We start from the raw sequence: 14453 nt of genomic DNA, 5'->3' as shown, positions 1-14453 counted from the left end.
TCGCCCAGGCTGGAGTGCAGTGGCACGATTTTGGCTCACTGCAACCTCCGCCTCCAGGGTTCAAGCGATTCTCATACCTCAGCCTCCCGAGTAGCTGGGACTATAGTCGTGCGCAACCACGCCCAGCTAATTTATTTATTTATTTTTTGTATTTTTAGTAGAGACAGGGTTTTGCCATGTTGGCCAGGCTGGTCTTGAACTCCTGACCTCAGGTGATCCACCTGCCTTGGCCTCCCAAAGTGCTGGGATTATAGGCGTGAGTCACGGTTCCCGGCCACTGTATCTTCTTCTATCTGGCCCATTCAATATTATGAGACCGCTTCGGGTGGTTATGGGTAGCTGTCGATGGTTTATTCTCATTGCTGCTGTGTAGTACTTCATTGTGTACACACTGCAGTTTCTTTTCGCATTCCGCTATGCGTGGGCATCAGGATAAAAGCCAGCTTGAGGCTATTACCCACAGTGCAGCTTTTTGGTGAACATGTTTGTTGATGAACATGTTGTTGAACTGGACACCTGATGACCCCAATAGGGATGATACCAGGCCCTAGAGGCTGAAGAATAAACTTGGAGCTAGCAAATGAGACATAGGGCTTATTGAGGACTTACATAAAGGGGTGGTCGAGTGACGGCGAGCTGGACAGGATAACCGCTGCAATTTGTAGCAAGCATGCTGTTTACATGGCATTTTCACTTAGCACCCACCACCTGGCGCCCTCCACCCAGCAACCTCCATCCAACCCCAAACACGGCCTCGATCCCTTGGATGGCCTGCATTCCAAAGGATGGGTTAGGGGTTCAGATGCCCTTCATTGATAAGGAATAAATCTCAGGCTTGGCCACTCCCAGATTCCTTAGTTCGGATCTCCAAACACACATTCTTCTTAGACCATGACTCTTCAGTCTAGGAAGAGGGCTTAAGGGTATACTTAAGTTAATTGCTGTCAGGTGTGATGCTATGCAAGTATATACAATTTTGGTGGCACATACACTGACTAACCTACAAAGACTTATTTATTATTTATTTATCTATTTATTTAATTTGAGACAGGGTCTCACTCTCTTGCCCAGGCTGAAGTGCAGTGGCACAATCACAGCTCACTGTAGCCTTGACCTCCTGGGCTCAAGCAATCCTCCTGCCTCGGCCTGCTGAGTAGCTGGGGCAACAGGCATGCACTATCACATTGGGCTGACTTTTGTATTTTTGTGCGGAGATGGGGTTTCACCATGCTGTCCAGGCTGGAGTGCAGTGGTATGATCACAACTCACTGCAGCCTCGACCTCCCAGGCTCAAGCAATCCTCCCACCTCTGACTCCCAAGTAGCTGGGACTACGGCATGCACCACCTTGCCTAGCTAATTTGTATGTATTTTTTTGTAGGGCTAAGGTTTTGCCATGTTGGCCAGGCTGATCTTGAACTCCTGAACTCAAGTGATCCACTGGCCTCAGCCTTCCAAAGTGCTGAGATGATAGGCGTGAGCCACTGCGCCCAGCAAGCATCTTTAACAATGGGCTGTGCCTTGCATGTTTTTTTGCTATCATTGGTTTCTAGTTTGTAGTAGCTGCTTAATAGTGTTCAAATAAATGAATACTGAATACTGACAAACTGCTAGGAAAAAAGTATTCCTCTTCTGGCCATAGTATTGTCTCATCCTTCTATTCTTGGTTAAATTCACCCTGATTCTGGATTTTTACTATGTATACTTTTCTATCAGTTTATTACATTTTTATTATATATTTACTCAAATTCTTTGTGGAGGTACACACACACACACACACACACACACACAGATTTCCCTTTTTCCAGCTAAGCTGACTGAAAGAGTGGTATTAAGTAATTTGAATATGGGATGGTCTACCTACTACTTTAGCTAGAATACAATGTCCCTGCTCTTGGGACAGGAAGGAACCTGAGTCATTTAGGTCACACTCTGAATGTTTTATCATTTCAGTTGTTGAAAAACACCATGCAGATAGAAAGGAAGTTATTTTAACTTGAAGTAACTCTTCAGGGCATGCCTATGGGAGAGTCACTCCTCCAGAACTTAATCATCCTAGTTTTACTCTTCACACCTTCCGGGGCTTCTTGTAAGGTATGAATGTGTGTTTGGTTTTGTTTTGACTCTACCCACAAGAATGGTTCCTATCTGTAAGTTAAAATGCTAATGAATTCTTACAAAGCTCTGACTTTCAACTGCAAAGTGATCAAAAGAACTATTTAAAACAGTTTTCCTCTTTCTGCAAGTTTACCATCACTGTTATTGCCGAAACTTTATTTTGCTAAATATGTTCATGCTTTTCTCTTGCTCCTAGCAATGTAATTTAGGTTATTCCTCATGGCTTTTAGAAAATGGTTCTCAAGGTTGAAAAAAATAGGTGAATGTCTTGCTTTGGAGGTTGGAAGAGGGATAGCCAACCCCCTAAACAAAATAGAACTGTGTTTAGTGTTATTTGGTTTAGAGCTATGTCCAAATGCAAGATTGACTTGTGTATTATTATAGTTATCTATTGCTGTGTAACAAGTCACCCTAAAATTCAGTGGCTCAAAACAGCAAATATTTATTATCTCAGAGTTCCTGTTGGTCAGGAATTCAGGAGTGTAGCTAAATGGTACTAGCTCAGTCTTTCATGAGGTTGCAGTTGCGATGTTGGCTATCACTACAGTCATCTGAAAGTTCGACTGAGGCTGCAGGATTTGCTTCCAAGATGGTTCACTTACATGGCTGTTGCCAGAAGGCCTGCATTCTTTGACACATGATTCACTCCATAGGGCTGCTTAAATGTCTCTATATCAGGGCAGCCGGCTTCCCTCAGATAACAAGGAGGAAGCCACAATGCCTTTTATATTCTAATAATGGATGTCAGTACGACCACTTGTGTCACATTCTATTCATTAGAAGTAGGTCACTAAGTACAGCCCACAACTCAGGGGAGGAAAATTAGGCTCGACCTTTTGAAGGGAGGATTATTGAATAACTTGTGGACATATTTAAAAACCACTACAGGTGGTAAATAGATTACTAGAATCCTATCAAGTGTTGTGACTGCTAGGCTGGGTGTGGTGGCTTATGCCTATAATCCCAGCACTTTGGGATTATAGGTGAGAAGATTGCTTGAGCCCAGGAGTTCAAGACCAGGCTAGACAATAGAGTGAGACCCCAACTCTACAAAAAGCTTTTTAAAAAATTTGCTAGGTGTGGTGGCACTCATCTGTAGTTCCACCTACACAGGGGCTGAGGCAGGAGAATCCCTTGAGCCCAGGAGATGGAGGATGTAGTGAGTTATGATCACACCACTACACTCCAGCCTGGGTAAGAGACCAAGACCTTGTCTCTAAAAAAAAAGTGTTACAACAGTATGGGTAGTAGCTACACATTATCTTTTCCACCCATCAGATGACAGAGCTGAGAGAGAGAAGAGGTTAGAATGAATCAGGTAAAAATTTACCTTGGGCCAGGCTCAGTGGCTCATGCCTATAATTCCAGCACTTTAGGAGGCCAAGGTAGGTGGATTGCTTGAGCCTAGGAGTCTGATACCTGCTTAGGCAACATGGTGAAACCTCATGTCTACAAAAATACAAAAAATTAGCCAGGAGTGGTGGTGCATGCCTGTGGGTCCCAGCTACTTGGGAGGTTGAAGTGGGAGGATCACCTGAGCCCAGGAAGTTGAGGCTGCAGTGAGCTGTGATTGTGGCACTGCACTCCAGCCTGAGTGTTAAAGTGAGATCCTGCCTCCAAAAAAAGAAAAAAAAATATTTACCTTGAACTGGGTACCTGAAGTTGAGAAAAATATTCCACTTGAAGGATATAGTCTTGGAGCTTCAATTGTCATAGAGACTATAAACAGGATAAAAAGGGCTCTGTTGGTCTGTCTGGGGTATAGGAAAAGTCTCCTTGACCATTTACAGGTCCCATATCCTGCATCTTGGCTTCTAATTTATAACTGGCTATAACTGTTATCTATATGGAATGATAAACTATTGACCAAATTTATTTTTGAGAGGGTATCTTGCTTTGTCACCGAGGCCGGAGTGCAGTGGCACGATCTCAGCTCACTGCAACCTCTGCCTCCTGGGTTCAAGAGATTCTTCTGCCTCAGCCTCTTGAATAGCAGATAGCTGGGATTACAGGTGCCTGCCACCATGCCTGGTTAATTTTTGTATTTTTAATAGAGACAGGGTTTCACCATGTTGGCCAGGCTGGTCTTGAACTCCTGACCTCAGATAATCCGCCCACTTTGGCCTCCCAAAGTGCTGGGATTACAGACCTGAGAAACCGCCCCTAGCCTGACAGAATGTTAAAGGTTGATTTTCTTTCTTTTTTTTTTTTTTAAGACAAGAGTCTCATACTGTCACCCAGGCTGGAGTGCAGTGGTGTGATCGCCACTCACTGCAACTTTCGCCTCCCAGGCCCAAGCAATCCTCTCACCTCAGCCTCCAGAGTACCTGGGACTACAGGCATGAGCCACAGTGTCAGCCTGATAATTTTCACCAAAAAGGCAAAATCATGACTTTCATACAAATATAAAATGAGCACATGTCAAAGATTTTGTTTAATTAATTAACTAGATGAGGGAAAGGGTAAAGATAGTACAACTAATTCAAAGAAGAATTCACAGAACAGACATATTTATACATCAAGAATATTGAAATAAATTTGCAAATGGATGCAAAACTGGCTTTTGGGATGGGGTGAGGGTTCTCCTCTCCCTAGATAGAAGTTACTTGCTTATCTAGAGGCAAGAACTATTCACATTGCTATTAGTTATCTGCACTTCCAGAGTTGTAAAATAGCCTAGTCAAAGACAAAGACTTCTTTCCCTCTGGGCTCAGACAATCTACCCCTCTACCCCCATGAAGCATTCCATTGAAAAAATAGCCAGTAATCTCTTTTGCTTATTCCAAAGCCTTAAATTTTTCCTTACATCAAGTAACCTCAACTCCCTTGAGATGGCAAAACACATTTTTCAGAGGGTGTCCTTTTAACCTTGGGAAGGTTGAGAATTGAATATGGAGAAGATGAAATGAATCAAATATACTGTAGTGATATTTTAGTGTTAAGTTCAGGAATGATTTACGTCTGTGATTTAATTTCCCGTGTTTATGACAATTTGGATATATTAAAGACTTAGATTAGCCTTATGGTTGCAACTTAAAATTGTGTAAAACTGGTGATTTTAAGGTAAAAGGAATTGCAATTCGACTTGGATAGCAGAGTTGCATTTTTAAGACAACTAGGTACTAGAATATTTATGTATTTAATTTATTTGATTTACAAATGTCATTGCTTGACCCCAAGAGTTCGCGGCTGTAGTGAACTATGACTTTGCCAGTGTATTCTAGCCTGGGTGACAGAGTGAGGCCCTGTCTCCAAAAACAAAAAGAAAGCCCTACTGAAAAATGACTGCTCTAATTTTATTTAAAAATAGCAAAGTTAATAAACTGAATTTGGCCAGGTGTGGTGGCTCATGCCTGTAATCCCAACACTTTGGGAGTTCGAGGTGGGTGGATTGCTTGATCCCAGGAGGTTGATGCTGTAGTGAGCCACCATCTTGCCACTGCACTCCAGCCTGAATGACAGAGTGAGACTGGCTAAAAAAAAAAAAAGATTGGGCATGGTGGCTCACGCCTATAGCCCCAGCGCTTTGGGAGGCTGAGGCAGGCAGATCATCTGAGGTCAGGAGTTTGAGAGCAGCCTGGCCAATGTAGTGAAATCCCATCTCTACTAAAAATACAAAAATTAGGCAGGTGTGGTGACGTGAGCCTATAATCACAGTTACTCAGGAGGCTGAGACAGGAGAATCGCTTGAACCTGGGAGGCGGAGGCTGCAGTGAGCCCAGATCTTGACACTGCACTCCAGCCTGGGCAACAAGCAAGACCCTGCCTCAAAAAAAAAAAAAAAAAAAAAAAGAATATGGCAGATATGAGGCAGATATGGTACCGCCATAGGGTGCATGGTGTGTTGTCTTAGTGTGTGTGATCAGGCACGTTACGTCTAATTCTGTATTTAGGGTCTGAAACCCTGTCCAAAGAAACAGAGGCCAAAAAAGTTTTGGGGAATATCTAAGCTGGGTGGGGAAAACCCCCCAAAAAATCTGCTTCCAGTCTCAGGCCTTAAGTAACTGACAGCTTCCATTTCCTTTCTCTTGGGAGGCTTGGTTCCCAACCACCATGCTGTGAGGAAGCCCAAGCCACCCTGTGGAGAGGCCCACAGGGAGAACCACAGCCAGCAACAACCAGCCAACAATGTGTGTGAGCCATCTTGAGAGTGGAGTCCCAATTGAGCTGCCCCAGCTGACAGCTTGAAGCACCAATGAGTTGTCCTGCCAAGCCCTGCCCAGATTGCAGATTTTTGAGCAAAATACTGTTTTACACCACTAAGCTTTGGGGTAGCTTTTTTACTTAGTCATAGATTAAGCATAGTGAAGTGCACAGATCTTAAATTCTCAGCCGGATGAACTTTTAAATATGTATAAAACCATGTAACCATTAACTAGATCAGTTATAGAATATGTGCATCTTTCCAGAAGGTTCCCTAGTCAAATAGCTTCTTGAAATGCTATCCAGGCACCTGAACTATTCGTTCACAGTTCTGGGCAGCACAACATTTATTTTTTCTCAGCTATGTTTCCAAACTTAACTGAATTAGAAACACTCTCTTCAGCATCATCGATGAAATAAAAATAGGCTCTGGTGTGTAGTCCAGAAAAGAGCGAAGGCTCAAATGGAAGACAACCAGACTTCAGTCTGTAACCTCTGAGAAGTAGGTCGGCAGGAAAATGAGCTGATCTGCTCTTAAATCTCCAGTCAGCAAAGTCACCTCGTAAAATTCAAGTGCATAGGGTGCTCTCTTAATACCTGTGATCAGGCCTGCGAGGGCTAATTTGCTATTTACGTCCTCAACCCTGTCCAAAGCAACAGAGGTCAAAAAGGCTTTGGGGAATCTTTAAGCTGGGGGGAGGGGACCCCCCAAAATCTGCTTGGCCAATTGCTTTACTTCAAACTGTGGGCTGATTTCCATTAATCACATTTGGCCCTAATTACCCTGGAGCAGCCTTTCTTCCTCTGGCCTGGAGCAGGAATTTACAGGGGTTCCTGACAAAGCAGGTCCCTGAAACCAAACAATAGTGGAGGCTCCAGGAAAACGCTGAGTGAGGAGTCCATCCCCAGTCCTCTCCTGCCTGGAGACTCAAGTTTCAGGCTTGCCTGTGATCTCCCCAGGTAGGAACCCGAGTTCCTCCACTAAATAGATTTTCCTTTTGTTGTCACATTAATTTGCAACTCATTAATAGTGACAGAAGTGAGGTACTGCACCGATGCTATTTGCATATTCATGAGTGACTTATTATTAAACAAATAAGATTTTCCTATCTTCGAGAGCACCCAAAGTAAGGTTGAACAGTACATTACACCGGCCCCGATGCTTTATTCTCTCTTTAATATGTTAATACATGCAGTTGATTTCTTTAAGTAAATACGCATCTATAAAACAACACGTACTTTATGAAAAAGAAATCATTTAAATAATAATCCATTAGCAAAGTTGGCAACAATTTAAGAGGAACAACCCATTAATACCAACGCGTGGGAATCAATTTGCAAATTTTAACTGGGTTGGGTGGTGGGTTACCGACGACCAAGGAGGAGGACCTGTGAGTGTGTGAGCGCTTAGAAAAATATTTTAATGAGTCTCCGGACATGAGGAAGGACTGGAATCCTTCGCATTTCAGGTGCCGGCTCTCCCTGTAGGTCGAAAACTGAGTCCTCACGCGGATCAGCGTTTTGCCGGCGTCCTCTGGAGACTGGAGTCGTGTGCCGAAAGCAGGCCAGACCGCCACGTCGGCCCCGCGGCTTTTACGGTGCCCATCGGTTCCCCCTCATCCGCAACGGGTTAAGCGACGTGGGGGCGGGGCAGGGCCTGGTCTCCTGGCGAGGCTCCCCCACCGAGCTGGGACTGGTGCCCTGTTCTCCCTCCCCCCTTCCCCGTACGGGTTTCGTCACAGCCGGTTCTTTCCAGCCCGGGTCAGGGTGGGCTCGGCGACGCGGAGCGCGGGGCCAACCGCGCACCCTTATCTCGGCCGAGTCAGACACTCGCCGCGCGGAATCTGTTGACATTTACTATTGTTCGCAGGAGTCCCGAGCGCGGGGCGGGGGCGGGGGCGGGCCGAGGCGAGGCTAGGAGAGCGGGCGGCGAGTGTGTGTGTGCGTGCGCGCGCTCGCGGAGGGGGGAGGGGCCGTCTTCACGGAAAATAAAAGTGGCCGGCGGGCCCGGAAGCTTCCAAGCCAGCTCACCGGCCCACGCCGGGAATTGAGGTGGTGGTGGTGGGGTGCGCAGGAAGGAAGATGGGGCAGCCGGCGGTGGGGTCCGCTGGGGTCGGGGTGGGGACGGCTTCAGCCGCACCGCCCCCAGTGACCCGCAGGACACAAGTGCATTTGTGCCGAGCCGTGGCGGGGATTAAAGTGCCATACGGCCCGAGCAAGGGGGGCGAAGCGGGTGGAAAACAACTCCCCGCGCGCACAAAGCGCGCATTGTTCCAGCCACCTCCATCATGCCGCGCTGCAGCCAAGAGCCCGTTTCGCAACTGCCCTCCCGGAGCTGGAGCGCGCGCGCGCACACACACACACACGCACGCACACACAGAGGAATTCGCCCCGGCCGACGCCGGGGGTGAGTTCGCTCCGCCAGGACAGGGATTGGCCGTCGGGGCGCGGGGGTATTCGCAGGCGTCTTTTTCAGGTCGCCTGGTTGTCTATTCAGGGCTGGCCTTTTTAATGTCTTCTCTTCCTAATCGCCTCCCCGGCACTTCTCCGTTTCTCTGGCTCTTCGGGCATGCCCCGAGCACATCCAGGAGACTGGAGCTCCCCAGGGTAGGCGGCGACGGCGGGGGTGGAGAGTGGAGAGGGCGCGCTCTCAGTCGCTGTCACCCGAGGATCGCAGCCCCAGGCGCGCAGTGCTTGCCTGCTCTGCTGAGGACACGTGCGCGGGAGGAACGGGGAAAGCATCCCGCCTTTCAAGGAGAGGCTCCCGGAGCGCCCCCTCCCCGGGCTCTCTTGCACTCCAGGATTTCCCCCGGTCCGGAGCGGGAGCTGCGGAATTCCGCGCCGCGTCGCCTGGCCTGCCTGCCCTTTCGTGCCAAGTGGGCCAGCTCGGCCACCCCCACCCTAACCACTCCTCCGCTCTGGCCCTGTCCTCCTCCCCCATCTCTGACTTTCATGGCACTGGATAGGCGCCGAGAGGAATGTAAGGCTTGCCAGCCTCTTGGGACCCTGTTCTACCCCGGGAGCGGAGCGGGGGCGATAGAACCAAACCCACCCCCTGCCTCCAGTTGCGCCCTCCTGGTGGGCAGGTGGAGAGCGAAGGAGCCGGAGCGCGGCGAGGTAGCGCGGTCTGGTTTCCTTTACGTTTACAAGCTATAAATAAACTTCCCCTTGGGCGGATGCGCGCTGTGTCCAAGGGCGGCTTTCCGCCGAATCGGGCGGGTGGTTTACGATCTGGGCCGGGAGCTGGTCCTAGCGCGGCCTGAGCCCAGGGTGGGGCGCTGGCTCCCGGAGAGCGCAGAGGTCGGCCAGGAGTGGCCGAGTGAACCTCCTTTTCCCCGCGGGGCTAGGGCGCCTCGGCACTGAGGCCTGAGGGTGGGGCTGGATGATTTATGAGCCGTCACCCCACCCCGCCCCTCCCGTTTCACTTGTTTTCCTCGTCTTCTCCAGCTCAAACCCGGTTCCCAAAGCCTCATCCCCAACCCTGCCCAGCGACGATTTGGCAATTTCTGGCTGTTGGGGCACCGCTCCAGCACTGGTGGGGCGCGTGTGCACAAGGCGTGGGTGAGGCCCCGGGTGCTTTTCACCAACCGCGCTCCTGCTCCGGGCGAGGAGCGGACTAGCTGAGCCCGACCAGGCTGGGCGGCTGAGTGCGGCCTTGGCCGGAGAGGCTGGGAGGAAGGGCTGGCCGCGCGACTCCGGAAACCACGGGCCTACCGGGTGGATCCCTGACCCTTAAGGTCACCGGGCGCGAGGAAACCGCCTGCCCATACCAGAGCAGAGGCCACTGCACCAGTCGGAACGAAGCCGCAAGAAACCCAGGAGGAAACCCAGAGGTCGGGATAGGAGACGTAGCGTGGAGGCCACCACGAGTCCCAACACTGTCTTCCACCACAGGGGTGCCGTTTCCCTCGGCTTTGGTGCTCACTCTGCGAGCGATGGAGGCAAAGCATCTACGTTTCCCGCACACGTGTGCCTGTTGTGTGTGTGTGTGGTGGCTTGTGTATGTGTATGGGCCTACGGGGATAATAAAAGGAATGGGGTGCTTTTGGCAGCCTCTACGTTTCTTTCCGCTGAGACTTGGGAGGCCAGGGGGTAGAGGCGGCCAGCCGAGTGGGCGAGAGCCCGGCCTGGCGCGGGGAGGAGGCGTCTTCCCGTCGGGAGGCTCGGTAGCGTGCTCCCGCTTGCCTCCCGTCCCCTCCCCGCGTCGTGTCGCGCCGCGCCGGCTGCAGCCCACAGGCTCGCTCCTCTGCCCGGTGTTTGTTTAACCCTCATCCCCTCCGCGGCAGCTGCGGGCAGAGGGATTCCTGGCCGAGCTAATTCAGGGACTGGACCCCAACCCCGGTCGCCAGGTGGGCCCTTACCCCTCCCGACCCTCGGGGCCGAAGGTCCCAGGGTGCCGGCACCCCCGCAACCCGAACGGGTCTGGGGGCCTTCAGGGGTCGACAGAAGGGGACCCTTGGCAGAGTCCCCATTGTTCCCCCAGGGCTGGGAAGCTGACTCACGCTCTGAGCACAGAGCGGTGCGGAGTGTTTTCTCGGTAGCCTTTACCCAAGTGCTTTATTTAGACAGGCTTTATTTACAGTACACATGTTTTCGGCTCGTTATTCTGGAGGCGGGAATGGAAACTGGGCAGAGCAGGAGTTCTCCCCGACAGCCTCACGTTTGGAAGGAGTTGAGACTCAGCGGAGTTGAAGGATCCCACTCCCGCTTGCTGTGTTCTCTAGGGAGATAATGTCGAAGAAAACAGTGAAGGTGGGGGGGAGTGGAGGGCGCTGGGGGACGCCCAGCCTCTGCCTTTCCCATAGTGCCCAGACTTCAAAATGCGTAACACCCGGAGGAAGGTGAGACAGACATCCTCATGCCCATTTTAGAGGGTTCAGAGAGGGCCAGGGTCACAGAAGGGCTAGGGCCACAGACAACAATCGGTGGTGTGAAAAGCGTCTTTAACTCCATTTTTTGGGCTTCTTCCTCATGGGGTTAGACCTCCAGAGTTACCCAGGTCTTAGCCTCTCTGGATTCCAGGAAGGGTCTTCCTGGCGCCTTGAGCAGAGGTCAAGGCCAGCCAGGCGGCTGGAAGGCCTCTGGTTGCCAGTCTGCAGTCAAGCATCCTTTTTGGCAGCGGCTCAGTAAGTGGGGTGGTCCAGTTAGGTCCTGCAGGAAATTGTCTGAGTTAGATTAAATATTTTACAAAACCTTCTGGGGGCCTACGGTTGACTTGAAGCTGGCAATGTTAAACCAAACAAAAGTTAACGAGTTCTCTCCTGACTTTTTAGGTACAGTTCAGAGAAAACGGTGGGTCGTGCTCTTTACAGGAAGCAAGTTTAATGGCGTTTCCTCTCATTTTTCTCCACTTCATTCTCTCTGCTGATTGCAGAGCCTCATAGCCTCTCTGGGGCTGGGGTGGCAGAAAGGCCTGTCCGGGGTCCCTCTTTGAAAGGGCTGCAGCCACCTTGAGCTCCTGTGGCCACTGAATTCCAGGCTTCTGACTCCTGCTGGGAGTAAAATGCAGGCTCAAGGGAAGCTCCTGGCCCGGGGAACTGCATGGGACAACGTGCAGACACCTGAAGCCTCTTCTGGCCTTCCCGTAGGGTAACCCGTCGCGGGGCGGGGGGGTGGGGGGGGGTGGTGCGAGGAGAGAAAGACCTACACTTCAGGCCTCACGACCTCATAGTCTTTTCCTGGCTTTCTCTCCTTCTCTTGAGTCTTTAGCTGCAAATCCTGCACTGCTTTCTGAGGGTTGCCCTCCATGTTTCCCTCCCTGAATTGAACACCCCTTTGTCTCTGCCCCCTGGCTTGAGTCTGACTGCTCCCTTGCACGACGCCCACCCCATTCCCATGTTCAAGCTGCAGGGTGGAAGCTCTGCAGGCCAGAACTGAACCGCGGTGCTTCGAGAGAAGGAGGCGGCTTGACCTTTGCAGGAAGGGAAGAGAAGGCAGATTCACAGCTCGCAGCACTGCAGGGAGACACAGAGCTGCACCGGGAGCCGCAGGCATTGCCACAGCCCCAAGCAGCTCTAAGGGGAGCCTGTAAGAGGAAACCAGCTCCGGGAGGCGAGGGAGCTTTGTGCGGTGTCTGTGCCCCAGCGAGTTGCACAGGCCGCTTAGCGAGAGAGGAACTGCCTGGGGGAGCTGTGGCTGCTGCCAGCTCAGCGCAGGGTGGGGGTGGGGTGGGGGCTCAGAGAGGCTGGGGGGCTAAGGTGGGGGCTGCCGTGGAGGATGAGGCCTCTGGAGAAGACAATAGCTAAAAGAAGCTGCTCTGAAGAGGCGCAGCCACCTGGGTATGGCTCATCAGATGGGGACAAGGTCCCAGCAGCTTAGGAAAGTATGCCCTAGGAAAGATACATTTGCCAAAGGACGCAGAACCTGGAGCCCGGATGGGTTTTTAAACATTCATTTTTGGGGGTGGTATCGTTGAGACAGAACCTTCCCAGGGAAAAAGAGCCCTGTACTTCTAAATCCCAGGGACCCCGGGCACAATGACCTACTCAGCGGGCAGCCCAGGCCCACCTAAGGTTTGTGTCCCGGCAAGGAACTCCGGAGGGTGCAGCCACCTAGATCCCTTCCCAGGCTGTGGGGGAGGGGTGGGCAGTGAAGGGGTGTGCCCGCTGGATATAGAGGCAGCTGTCATTTGAGGGTGGGGGTGGGGAAGGTGCTGCCTCAGCTTCGGCGCTGGAAACCATTGTTTGAGTCTGCACCCAGCGCTTCTCCAGCAGGGCTAATTCTCCACGTGTCCAATTTTCGTGTCTGAAAAAAAGCAGCAGCACAGAAACAAAACCATATGACAGGACTGGGCTGCAAACCTTGAAGAATCGAGAGGGTGGGGGAGGTGGTGGCTGGGAAGGGGGAGGGTAAATGATGTCTGTGTGTGTTGGGGGTGGGGTGGGGTGGCGCACAACTCAAAGTTTCGGCTATTTCCTACCCGATCTCACCTCCCGGCGTGCTCATCTGATGCAGTTCCAACTCCCTCAAACGATTCCGCAGTCCCAGCGCTTTCGGGAGAGTGGAATTACAGTCTGGAGGAAGCGAGGTGCTGCCGCGAGAGGCTACGCACCGAACCCGGGAGTGCGGAAGCGCAGGCCGGCAGCAACGCGACCCCTGGGCCGGCTCCGGGTCTTGGTCAGTCTCCTGCGGCTCCGTCCTCCTCCGGGTCCGGAGCGGAGAGGTCGGTCAAGGCAAAACCCTCTGCAGGATGGGGGAAGGGGAAAGAAAGGAGACAAGGCTTTTCCCAGAAAGCGGAGGGGAGCCCGCCTCCCTCTCCGGGGCGCTATGCTGTCCCCATCCACTGCGCCCCGACCTCCCTGAGATCCATTTCCTTAAAAAATAGCCAAAGGCCAAACATTCAGCTACGGGTTCAGCGTTTCCCTCCCACCCCCACCCCATGCCCTCTCTGAGTTCTCTAAACCCACGAGGCGTTTTAGGCCTGGCGTTCCCCGCCCTCCCCCGCTTCCGCCAGTGCACGAGCCAGTGGCGGTCACTTCTGCGACTCTTTGGAGGCCGACGGCCGGGAGCTTTGTTCTCCCGGGTCTTTCTCCCTCCCCCTTCCCCTCCTCTTTCCAAGCCATCCAGGTCTCCACACTTTATCTGCGCCCCCCGCTTCCACGTCCGCGCACACAAACAACCCGGGCGCATAATCTCATTAGCATAGGCCTCGGTCTGGGTGACCGCGAGGCTCTCTGTGCGCCCCGCCGCAGCGCTCTGTTTCGCCCCAAGCCGGAGTTTCCACCATGCAGGCGCCCGGGGCGGGGGATGGGGACGGTCCGGGGGACAGTGTTGGCTTTGGGGCAGGATTGGGGCAAGCCAGGAAGAGGAGGCTGCCCGGGGCGGCGGGAGTCGTTGGAGGAAGGCCCCTCCCAGCGCCCAGTTGCCTTGGTCCCCGGAGCAGATGGCAACTTTGTCTCCTGGTGTGCGCGCAGCGACTTTCAACACATTCAAAAGGCAGTGCTCAGGCTGTCGGGGAAGCCTCGCTGACATTCAGAACCGATTAAAGACCCGAGACGGTGCCAGGCGCAGTGGAGAGTTATGAATTAATCATGGGGGTTACCGATATCTGAGGCTCCCCAGGGCAGCCCCTCTATTATTAAGCAGCCCCCACTGCCCACTCCTGATACCCCCCACCCCCTCCGCAAAGGAGTAGCCGCGGTGTCTTTTGCACTGCCCCAATTGACAGCCACCCGGTAATGTGAAAAGTGTTTG

At 52.0% G+C, this 14453-nt stretch overlaps 1 long non-coding RNA gene across 1 annotated transcript; it reads right to left on the bottom strand.

The window, feature by feature from the left end:
* Positions 1–10816: 10816 nt before the first annotated feature.
* On the bottom strand, positions 10817–13649 carry LOC108589963 (uncharacterized). Its single transcript, XR_001909314.4, has 3 exons — positions 13190–13649; positions 11256–13004; positions 10817–10980 (listed from the first exon to the last, which is right to left on the bottom strand). It is a non-coding gene; the product is annotated as an uncharacterized LOC108589963 (long non-coding RNA).
* Between the last annotated feature and the right edge of the window lie 804 nt (positions 13650–14453).

The sequence above is a fragment of the Callithrix jacchus genome, chromosome X, assembly GCF_049354715.1.
Source record: "Callithrix jacchus isolate 240 chromosome X, calJac240_pri, whole genome shotgun sequence".
NCBI lineage: Eukaryota > Metazoa > Chordata > Mammalia > Primates > Cebidae > Callithrix > Callithrix jacchus.
Note: the sequence above shows the minus strand (reverse complement) of the source record. Positions and strands in the feature narration are given on the sequence as shown.